We start from the raw sequence: 11,936 nt of genomic DNA on the forward strand, positions 1-11,936 counted from the left end.
GCACTGAACAGAAGTTTCTGAAGACATGTAGGGCAGGAAGGGGGCAAATGTTGGGGGGATTGGGTGAACAAGGGACAGCAAACAGTAATGACCACTAAAATTAATCAAGAGCATTCCACGGTACTATGCGCCCCACCTGTCCCTGCTGGCTCCACCCCAGAACAACCCTGTGAGGCAGCTATTGCTATCATCATGCCCATTTTACCAAAAAGAGAGGTTCTTTTAACCAATCGGGTTGAAATTGTTTTGGTAACACATCCTTATTGGTTAAAAAAAAAAATGAGTATAGCTCTCCATCTTGTGCCACCTATTCATTTGTAAATTTTATATATATGTACTAATATTTATACACACAAGTGCCCCAAAACAGAAATATTAAAGAAATGGATTAACTTAAACAGATATTTTTATGCCTTCTTCCTTTCCAAGGTGAATCTCACACAATCTCTGGGACCGCACATCCTATTCTGGAACCCAATACACTATGGATGGGCAAAGCAATGAATGAAAATGAGTGAACGCTCGTGAATCATGGCATTCAAGAACAGAGGCTCATTGTGGTTGTTCATGTGTTTGCTTTCTTCACTTACTGGCTGTGTGTCCTTGGGCGAGTTGCTTCACCTCTCTGAGCCATAGTTTTCTCATCTGTAAAATGGAGATGGAAAGAGTCTCACCTTCAAAGGGTTGTAAAGGAGCAAACTAGATTGTCTATATAAAGTGCTTAGGATGAGGCCTGGTACCTTTAGCTGTTATTATTGGAAAAACATTTCTCCCTACAAATAAGGCTGAAAAAATGACCAGAGTCAAAAAGTGAAAGACTAAGGACTCAGGAGAGAATGCTTGTCATCAACTCCCCTCAGTTCTCTGTCACCACTGGCTCAAGCTGGAGCTGAAATTCCTCCTGACGGTCAGCCTGGCACAAGAATGGGTGGTGATTAGGGAGAACGGGGGCTGCCTCCAGCTTGTGTGACCAGATCAGGCTCCCTGTCTGTACGATGGGATAACAGTGTACAGTGGTTGGGGTCAGAGACTTGGATGACTTAATGGGGGAATGAAGGGGGTGAAGTGCTTTGCCAGTCAGGGGAGGATGTGCTAGGCCCCGGGGAGCAGAGCTGCAAACCTGAGCAGTTGGGGCTAAGTTTTGGGCTTTGCTCATTCATCTTGCGCCCAAATGAACAGGTCCAATTCCAGGCTCACTAATCTGTGGGCAGACTGCATCAGAATCCCGGGTCTTCGCCCAGCCTGGTCCCTTGGGAATCCCAGGGTCAAGGTGGGAGTGGGGAGCTCAAGAAACTGTAACAAATTTCCCCAGGACTCTACAGCATGACCAACTTCAAAATGGTTGCATTACATAATCCATATTGTCTGCTTTCTAATTTCTAAGGGGCTCGGAATCTGTCTCTGGGAGGGGTTAGAGACCAGCAGGCAGGATCAGGTGGGCTGGGGTTCAAATTTGCTAGCAGTGTGACTTTGGATGATTCACTTCATGGCTGAGCTCAGATTTTGCATCCATAAACAGGGATAGTAAGAGCAACTGTTTCTCTCAAAAATGAGGTCTAAGTCTTCTAGTAGAGACCTGGCTGTTTAGTGCTCCGTAAATAGGAAGTGTGAGTATTCCTATTTACGTAATAGTTTTACGGCATTATTATTGCTGTGATAGTAATTACTGTTCTTAGTGGTATTGTTGTTGTGTGCATGTAAAATATTGCTTCCAGGAATTTAAGTACATAAAAAAAGGGAAGAGCTTACATGTCACAGAAAAGAAACCCCTGGATCAGATCAGAGCAAAACAGTGTGCAAGTCTTGCTGATTATGCTGAAAGGGGCCTCAAAGCAGAATGGAACTTCTCCTCTGTCTGTACTGAACTCTGAACGTGAAATGTGCTGCATGTAGGTGCCAAACCCTGCTAATCACTCTTTCTTTTCAATAAAAGGATGACTGTGTAAACAAAATCAGAAGCTGAAAAACAATGTCCAATATATTAAAACAGGGGCTTTTAGTATAGATACTTCTGGGACACCTGGGTGGCTCAGTGGTTGAGCATCTACCTTTGGGTCAGGTCATAATCCCTGGGTCCTGGGATCGAGTCCCACATCAGGCTCCCCACAGGGAGCCTGCTTCTCCCTCTGCCTGTGCCTCTGCCTCTGTCTCTGTGTCTCTTATGAATAAATAAAATCTTACACACACACACACACACACACACACACATACAGATTCTTCTTCAATGCAAACAGAATTAAAGTTTTTCACATTAAAATTTCTTCAGTTACTTTAATATAAAACACAGCAATGCTCCATATTCCACATACTATTAAAACAAGTTTTAAAATCCTCAACAAGGGAGCACCTGGGTAGCACAGTCAGTAAGACATTCAACTCTTGGTTTTAGCTCAGATCTGATCTCAGGGTAGTGAGATCAAGCACAGCACATGAGGACTGCATTGAGTTCCACGCTTGGTGGGGAGTCTGCTTGAGATTCTCTCTCCCCATCTGCCTCTGCCTCTCTGGCTTGTGCTCTCTCTAAAATGAATAAATAAATCTTTTTTTTAAAACCCTCTACTAAGTGTTTAATGAAAATAAATTTATTAAAGAAAATAAATTTATTAAATAAATTTATTAAAGAGTAAGCATGACTATAAAATCAATACTACCAAATCATTAGTGATGCCTTTTGCATTAATAATATTTGGAGGGTAGATGGAGAAAATATCAAACAAGAATATGGACATTTTAAAATGATATTTTATCCAGCCTTTGTCTTTTTACTGAATCTTGTTCATATTAGAAGATGTATTCAGGATGGTTGTAAAGATACTCAGCTAAAGTCATACTTCAAATGCCAAAAGAACTTTGGCAGTGTTTGACATCAGCAAAATCACCAACCAACACATAAAGGAATTCTCAGGCTTTTAGGTTTTTAACTGTCTAGTGTCTCTTAGCTGATGAGTCTGGCCTTGTAAACCTTTTCTTGGTCCTCATTAGTGTGTCATAAATGATTTTTAATTAGATGGAAGGGCATCCTGTGATAGGTACCATGATGAGAGTTGCAATAACAAAATAAGAACACAATTAAGAAAAGTAGGAATGTACGACTTAGTATCACAAGAATGCTCTAAACAGACTCAAAGGTGGCTTGAGGTTTTTCCACGTGATTTTAAAAAATGTTTTATGCAAGGCAGTCATTCCATGTGTAATGATCCTGGCAGTTCATTGGAAAATTTTCTTGTGCTTTCAAAGCTAATATGATTGGAGTAAAATTGCAAAAGGACACTTAGCTCTTGCAATCTTGTTCTAATTAGTGCATTTACAAAATCAAATGCTTAGTGAAAAATGTTTTTGAAAAATTAGCCTAAGAACCAGGGACTTGGCTTCCTGATTCTTCCCAGGGTTCGTGGGCAGAATTCGATGATGCAAGAAACTTCTGTGACATCATCAGAGCCCACCAAAATTTTGGCCAAGGAAACCTGGCATGTGGGAAATAATGAATTTAAAATCTATTTGTCATGTATTTCTTAGAAAGGCAATGATATTGTTTTCTAGGTATCAACTCGTGATTTCACAAAACCGTGTCTATCCTTCTAGCCAAATGTCCTGTCTAATGGCTGTCAATGTCTATGAATCAGTTTGTGTTCCCCAAATTTAAGAAGGGTTCTAAATCCTTTAGGTCTTCAATGTGCTAGAGAAATATACATCCCAACTCTCTGCATCTTAAGGAAATCCAAGTAAGCTACTCTATTCAAGAATGATCTAGAATTATCCAGAGAAGTTCTAACTCTGGTTTAAGCAGGGTGAACTTAAACCAGCACCATATCCATCACCATAAACCTTCACACGGTGGTACTTAAACCTCATCCAACAGGAGAGTCACACAGTGTGGCCATTATGTTTCTGGTAGGCATGGGGTGGGGCCTGGGAACCTGCCACTGTTCCCTGCACTCTGGTGGTTCCACTGCAGGAGGCCCATGGACCACACTTTGAGAAGCAACTATTTGCAGCTCCTGTTTTTCCTTCAAGGCTAGGTGCACCAGTGACAGGATGATTTATTACTTTGTAGGTCACTGGAGTGAGATGCACACAGATATTTGTGGAATGTCATCGAGGGCATTTTCATGGAGGCCCATCATGAAATGAAAATATGCATGCTAGTGTGGTAATGCTAGCTCCAGATTTTAATGAAACCCTAGGCAGCCCTGTCTTGATTATTAGAGTTTCAGAACACATCTTGACATCTGATAAGGCAAATCCTTGGCCCTCTTCTTCAGGGGTGTCCTGGTACTTCCTGAGTTCCATATAATTTTTTGAGTGTTATTTATGCTTCTAAAAATTTCTATATAATTCACATTCAATAAAATTCATTTTAAAATATACAATGGGGTTTTTTAAAGTATTTTCTCAGGGTTCGGCAACCACCACCACAATCTGCTTCAAGAATGTCGTCATCCTCCCAATAAACCCTGTAATTTTTAGCAGCCACTTCCTATTGTCCTTTCCCCCAAAAGTACTTTCAGTCTCTATGTTTACCTATTCTGGAAATGTCATAGAAATGGAATCGTACAATATGTGACCTCTATGTCCAGCTTCTTTAATGCAGCATGATGCTTTCAAGGTTCATCCGTGTTGTAGTGTGTGTCAGCGCTTCATTCCTTTTTATGCCTGAGTAATATTCCATTATATGGATACACCATATTCTGTTTATCCATTCATCAGGTAATGAAAAATTGGGTTGTTTCCACCTTTTGGCTACATGAATGGTACTGTTATGAACATTCATGCACTAACTTTTGCATGAACATGTATTTTCAATTCTCTTGGTTATATACCTAGGAGTAGAATTGCTGAGTCATACAATGACTTATGTTTACTTTTGTGAGGACCCTATATGCAGTTTACCACAGCCCCAGCACTCTTTTACATCCCCACCTAGCAATGTTTGAGGCTTTCAATTTGTCCACATCCTTGCCCACACTTCTTGATGCCTTTTTCATTAAAGCTGTCCCAGTGGGAATGAAGTAGAATCTTATTGTGGTTTTGATTTACTTTCCTTTCTGACTAATGATGTTGAGCATCTTTTCATGGGCCATTTTAACGTCTTCTTTGGAGAAATGTCTATTCAAAACCTTTGCACATTTTTAATTGGGTTAGTTGTCTTTTTATTGTAAGAGCTCTTTATTCTGAATATTAGACCCTTATTAGATATATGATTTACAAAGATATCCTCTGAAACACAATGTGTTTATTTTGATGAAGTCCAATTTATCAATTTTTTTCTTTGGTTGTTTATGCTTTAGATGTCATTAAGAAACTATTGCCTAGGGCAGCCCCAGTGGCTCAGTGGTTTAGCGCCGCCTTCGGTCCAGGACATGATCCTAGAGACCCGGGATCGAGTCCCACATTGGGCTCCTTGTATGGAGCCCGCTTCTCCCTCTGCCTGTGTCGCTGCCTCTCTCTCTCTCTCTCTCTCTCTCTGTGTGTGTGTGTGTGTGTGTGTGTCTCTCATGAATAAATAAATAAAATCTTAAAAAAAAGAAACTATTGCCTAATTAAAGTCATGAAGATTTACACCTATGTTTTCTCCTATGGGTCTTACAGTTTTGAATTTCACACTTAGACCTTTGATCCATTTTGAGTTAATTCTTGTATATGGTGTGAGGTAGGGATCTGAATTCATTCATCTGCTGTGATTATCCAGTTGTCTAGTACCATTTGTTGAAAAGACTGCTATTTCCCCACTGACTTGTCTTGGCACCTTGTCAAAATCAACTAGTCATAGATATACGGGCTTAGGGATCCCTGGGTGGCGCAGCGGTTTGGCGCCTGCCTTTGGCCCAGGGCGCGATCCTGGAGACCCGGGATCGAATTCCACGTCGGGCTCCCGGTGCATGGAGCCTGCTTCTCCCTCTGCCTGTGTCTCTGCCTCTCTCTATCTCTCTGTGACTATCATAAATAAATAAAAAGTTTAAAAAAAAAGATATACGGGCTTATTTCTGGACTCTCAATTTATCCATATGCCCATCCTTATGCCAGCGTAACACTGTCTTGATTACTGTGGCTTTGCAGCAAGGCTTGAAATCAAGAAATGTAAATCCTCCAACTTTTTTTTTTTTTTAAAGGATTGCTTTGGCTATTATGGGTCATTTGCACTTCCATATAGATTTTAGGACCAGCTTATCAATTTCTGTAAAAACAGCAGTTGAAGTTTTGATTGGGATTGCACTGAATCTCTAAATCATCTGGAGGAATATTGTCATCTTACCATTATTAAATCTTCCCATCTATGAACATGGGATCATTTTCCATTTACTTAGACTTACTTACTTTCTTTCCTTTTCTTTCTTTTAAAAAAGATTTTATTTATTTGACAGAGAGAACAAGAGAACACAAGCAGGGGGAGCAGAAGAAGAAGCAGAGGGAGAAGTGGGATCCTGACACTGGCTTGGTTCTAGGAGCCTGTGATCATGACCTGAGCTGAAGGCAAATGCTTAACCGACTGAGCCACCCAGGCACCCCAGACCTTCTTTCTTTCAATGATGTTTTGTAGTTTTTGGTAATAAGCCTGCACTTCTTTTGTTAAATTTATTAAGTATTTTATTCTTTTGATACTATTATAAATAGAATTGTTTTCTTTATTTTCTCTTCGGATTGTTTATTGTTGGTATGCTGGCATATGGAAACAACCTGTTTGTTTTTTTCTGGAAACAACCTATTTTTGTATATTGACCTTGTTTTTCTTAATCTTGCTGAACTCGTTTATTGGTCCTAATAAGTGTTTTTGGTTGTGTGTACCATGTAAAATTCACAGTCAACTTGTCAAGGTCCCCGAAAAAACCTGTTGAGATTTTGATTGGAATTGTATTGATTCTATGTACAATTTTGTGGTTGAATGAACATCTTTGCAATATTTAAATTTTATTAACGATTATCTTTCCATTTATTTTGGTCATCTTTAATACTTTTTTGTTCAATTTAAATTTTCTGGGTACAGTCTTACATATCTGTTCTTGGATTTATTCCTAGGTGGTGTGTGTATTTTTTCTTGATTTACAAATTATACAAAAAAATAATGCTTGAAGTGTTTTTCTGTTGGCACATAAATTACAATTGTTTTTCACATATTTATCTTATAGTCTGTCACCTTGCTAAACTTTCCAATTGTGCTTAGTAATTTTCCTAAAAACTCTTTGAGTTCCTATTAGTCAAGCATTAAAGTTAGCCTAATTCTAGGCATTTGAGGACTGAAAGGAGGGAAAGAGCCAAACCTGATATCAATTTAAGTAAAATATAGCTTGTTTTTGTGATGGTATCACACTGAGCTTTAAACACAGTCAGCCATACAATGATATGGTTTATGCTATGAAAACTTCATCTCTCTTGGTTCCCTTATTGATCATGGGCTTGGATATCATTCAAAAGGTACAAAGGCTATCTTCACCATGGGTGGAGATGGAGCCCCACACACAGCGAGTTGGACAGGAAAAGGAACGAATCAGTGGCCCTGAGTTTCTCTTAGTTTAAGTTGCAGGGGGACAGTTAATGGTATGAGACAGGAAGAGTCATGGTGCCAGGCAACAGGGGATTCGTTTTCAGCATTCAAGCAAGAAAAGACTCCTCCTCACAGCTGTTGAAGACACCTGTCTTTAGGTACAGAGATTTCAAGGGCCATTGACCACAGTCATGGGTGATTCTGAATGAGGACATCTTTTTCTACTCCTCAAGCTAAGATCCAGTATGCCTGAGTCTGGACAAAGGAATTGGAGTAGGGGCATTGCCTTGCATTACTCCAGTACATTCTATCCATTTTGAATTCCAGGAATTAGCATTTGTTGGACACTTACCCTCTGCCCAGTACTACTCTTACTTAATCCTCCCCACAACTCACCATGTGCTTATCCCTGCTTGTATGGTGAGGAGAACGAAGTGTGGAGAGATGGAAGAAAACGGTCAAAGTCACCCAGCTGTCAGGTGGCAGAGCAGAGGCAGATCCCAGGATCTCTGCTCTCAAGTGTTATGTTCTCTGTGCCTTTCCAGCCTGGAACAGAGAGAACAAAACAATATGTGCTCCAGAGAGAAGAAAGAGAGAGAATCTCTTCGGATTTCCTCAGAATTTCCAGGTCTTAGCTGCTTTTACTTATCAATCCTTCCAATAAATCATATTATATTATATTATATTATATTATATTATATTATATTATATATTTATTATGATTTTGCCTAGGCTTTCTCAAAGGAGATTCTATGACCTTGGTCAAAATATTATATATGGAAGCTTAAGGTCAGGGATAGAATTCCTTTGTATCTTTGTAGTCCTTTGTATTTTGTAGCCTTATACAGGACTTGGCATATAGTTAAGGCTGAGAGTATTTATTGGAAGAAAGAATGATCAATTCTCACAGGGAGACCACTGAGATAAAACCAGCCCACATATTTTTGAAAGGTTATTCCAGGGATCAGGGATCACTAGTATTTAAAATGCCATAAACCATTTAATCCTTACAACAACCCTGTGATACATTATGGGTACACTATGGTTTTCCAATTTATAGGTGAGGAGATTGAGACCCAGAAAGGTTATGTCTATACCTGAGGTGTCAGCCACAGCAAGCTTGGCTTCTTAATCTCTACCTGTGGGCACATATTGCATGACTCTATGTTGTCTGAATCTTCCTCTTCCTTTTCAACAGGGTCAGCTGGCCACTCCTTGATGTCTCCAGTGATGGGAGGCTTAGTACAGTGCCAGCCCTGCCTCTCCTTTCCCACCCTGATTGTACCCCTCCCGGGCCCTTTGTCACACAGACCTGTGTGAAGCCCTTTGAGGTACAACCTCTCTGAATCCTTTCTCTATCCATCCCTCTTTATGGTGCTGCTTTCTCTGTCTGAAATGTCCAGTCACATTGTCCAGCTGGAAAGTGTACTTCAAAATCTGGTGTATTCCATTGAATCTAAAACATCACTGATTATAGGATGCAATCTTACAATTTTATGTTCACTTGAGAGAGAAAAATTCTGCCAACTAATCTTTGACATAATGCTTTCTTATCACTTGGAATTTTTATTTTATTGTTATTGAAAGAAGCTCTTTAGACATAGAGTTTATCATTTATTACTCTTGCACCTAAAAAACCATAAGAGACACTAACCGGGGAAGTAAGTCCTAAAATGTGTTCATATTCTGAGTTTTGAATACTTTCCGACTTGATGGTTGATGTCTGTGGTTTTCTATGTAATATTGTGCTCTGTGCCATCAAGACCATATGATGGATATGGCTGGGAGGCTCAGCAGTTGAGCGTCTGCCTTCGGCTCAGGGCATGGTCCTGGAGTCCCAGGATGGAGTCCCACATCGGGCTCCCTGCATGGAGCCTGCTTTTCCTTCTGCCTGTGTCTCTGCCTCTCTCTTTGTGTCTCTCATGAATAAGTAAATAAAATCTAAAATAAATAAATAAAATTGCTTTTTTAAAAAAAAAGACCTATGATGTTGCAGCATTTCTGGAAAGGTGCTCCACTGTTATCCTTGTTGCTCTTTCCAAACCTCTGACACCCATTCTGTGGGTTTTTACTCTGGTGTTTTCTTGCTTGGTGTGCAGTGGTCAACCATTTTGCATGTATCGCTAAACAGAAAGTGATAGCTTCATCTGTTTATGTGAATCCTCTCTTTTTGGGACCCTAGAACATTCAGCAGTTGCTTTGCAAGAAAATACGGTTATTCCTCCTTTGATAAACATGTGCTTTACTAATGTCACCTTTGTACTCTGTTCCCAAGTCTTTTTGCACACACAATAACTTTTCATTTCGATGCCAAGTCATGGTGTAATCTTGTTGGAGACAGTTTAAGTGGCAATTAAATGTAACACATGACATCCCAATAACGCATAAACCTCAACAGAATGATGACAAATGAACAGCCATTGACCAAGCTCACACAAGCTGAGGCTGTGGCAGCTGCGCCCCATGCTGCCCGGTGACCAGGATGGTGAGCTGCTATCCCTCCTCAAAGATGTTAAAATGAGAGTAAGCCTGTGAGCTCCCAGAGGGCAGGATACCTCATTCCTCTCTGTAAGCCCAGGGCCTGGCCCCAGGAAATGTTTTTTGTGTAAACAGATGAATTGAATAAGACTCAAGCAGGTGGGGAGAGTAACTGTATAGAAGGATTCAGGAAAACTTTGAAATGCAGAGATCAGAGCTCAAATCACAGAAGGCTGGGGCCAGGTAGTTTGGGGGCAAAGTGCTCACTCTGCCAAAGGTAGACCCTTGGAAGTATCACAGCTTCCTGGTATGGGAACAGTTGGTCCTGGATGATAGAATATCAGACCTCCAAGGTCCTAGAGATCTTGTTCAACCCCCACCTCTGGAGGAGCCAAGATTCATACCTGAGGGGGTGTAGTCTCAACCGTGATGCTGCCCTGCTGCCCTGCTCCCTCCTGCCAGGACGGGTTGCCTTGGGCAGCACAGAGCTACCTGATACTTGAGGTCTATAGGTAGAAGCACAAAATTTGGAAATTAGACCCTGGTACACCTCTGGCAGTAGGAAGCACAGGCTGTGAGATGACCAGCATTTGGGAGCTTTGTCAAATAACCTTAGCCCAATCTGAATGATACACAGATAAGGAAACTGAGGCTCATGGTTTTCCTCTAGGACTCCTGTCCTCCTTCCTCCAAACACCTGTCTCTGTACCCCAAACCTCTTGCCACTCTGTTAGCACTATGCCTGGTCTCCTGCCTTCGTGTATCAGTTATTTATGTTTGGATTTATCTCCTTGACCACAAAATAAGCTTAGTAAAGATGCCTTCTCCTCAGGATGTCTACATGATCTAATGGAGGGAGGGTTGACTTTGAACCACTGGTATAACTGTGGGATATAAGGAAAGTTACTTAAAATATCTGTGCCTCACTTTCCCCAGTCTGTAAAATGAGGATGGTGATGATAGTACCTGACCCCATTTATGGTTGAGAGGATTAAATGAGCTATGGAACATAGATAGTACGTGACATGTGCTAGGTTCCCAGTAAATGTTAGTTTTGAGTTGTCATCATTATCATCATCGTCATCATCATCATCATCATCGTCATCATCATCATCATCATCGCCTCTAAGCCTTCTCCATGGTGCTAAAGGAATTTGTGTCTGTATAACATCTCTATGGCCCCATTCTTCTAGTAAATGCCCATGGTCCTGGTGGGTCCCAGCCCAGCTCGTGACCCTGGTCCATGCCAATCTGTGCATCAGTTCTCCAGCCACAGTGACTGGCTCTAGGGTTATCACATGACTGAGGCCTAGCCAATCGGAATTAGGAAGACTCAATTCTAGGTCTTTGAGCTCTTTGACAACCAGGGACCTAAAGCTGAGGAAGTGGAGTGTTGACCTCTCTACCTCCTTCCCTTCACTCCAGCAGGGGAGCCTGCCCAAGAAAAAGAGCCAGTGCAAAAGCAGATAGGTGGACACACAGTGTAAGAGAGAAATCAGTGCCAGTGACCCAATTTGAACCCTGCATTAAGCTATACCTGAAAGCAGATCTACTATTCGTCTTTTTTTAATTAGTGAGAAAAAAATCCTTGCATGCTTTTTTTTTTTAAATGGTATATTATTGGTTTTTGCTATTTTAAAAAAAGATTTTATTTATTTTTTCATGGGAGACGTAAAGCAAAAGAGAGGCAGAGACACAGGCAGAGGGAGAAGCAGGCTCCCTTCAGGGAACCCAATGTGGGACTCGATCCCGGGACCCCCAGGATCATGACCTGAGCCAAAGGCAGATGCTCAACCACTGAGCCATCCAGTTGCTCTGAAATCCTTGCCTGCTTAAGCCAACTTGAGTTAGACATCTGACAGGGTCCTAAACAATAGTTACCCCAAGACTGTGACATACAAATTTATACATATTTCTAATCATATTTTTTAAAAGGAACTTATTCCACAAATATTAAAAAAAATACAGTTCAGCCAGT

Source organism: Vulpes vulpes, chromosome 9 (genome assembly GCF_048418805.1).
Source record: "Vulpes vulpes isolate BD-2025 chromosome 9, VulVul3, whole genome shotgun sequence".
Classification (NCBI taxonomy): Eukaryota; Metazoa; Chordata; class Mammalia; order Carnivora; family Canidae; genus Vulpes; species Vulpes vulpes.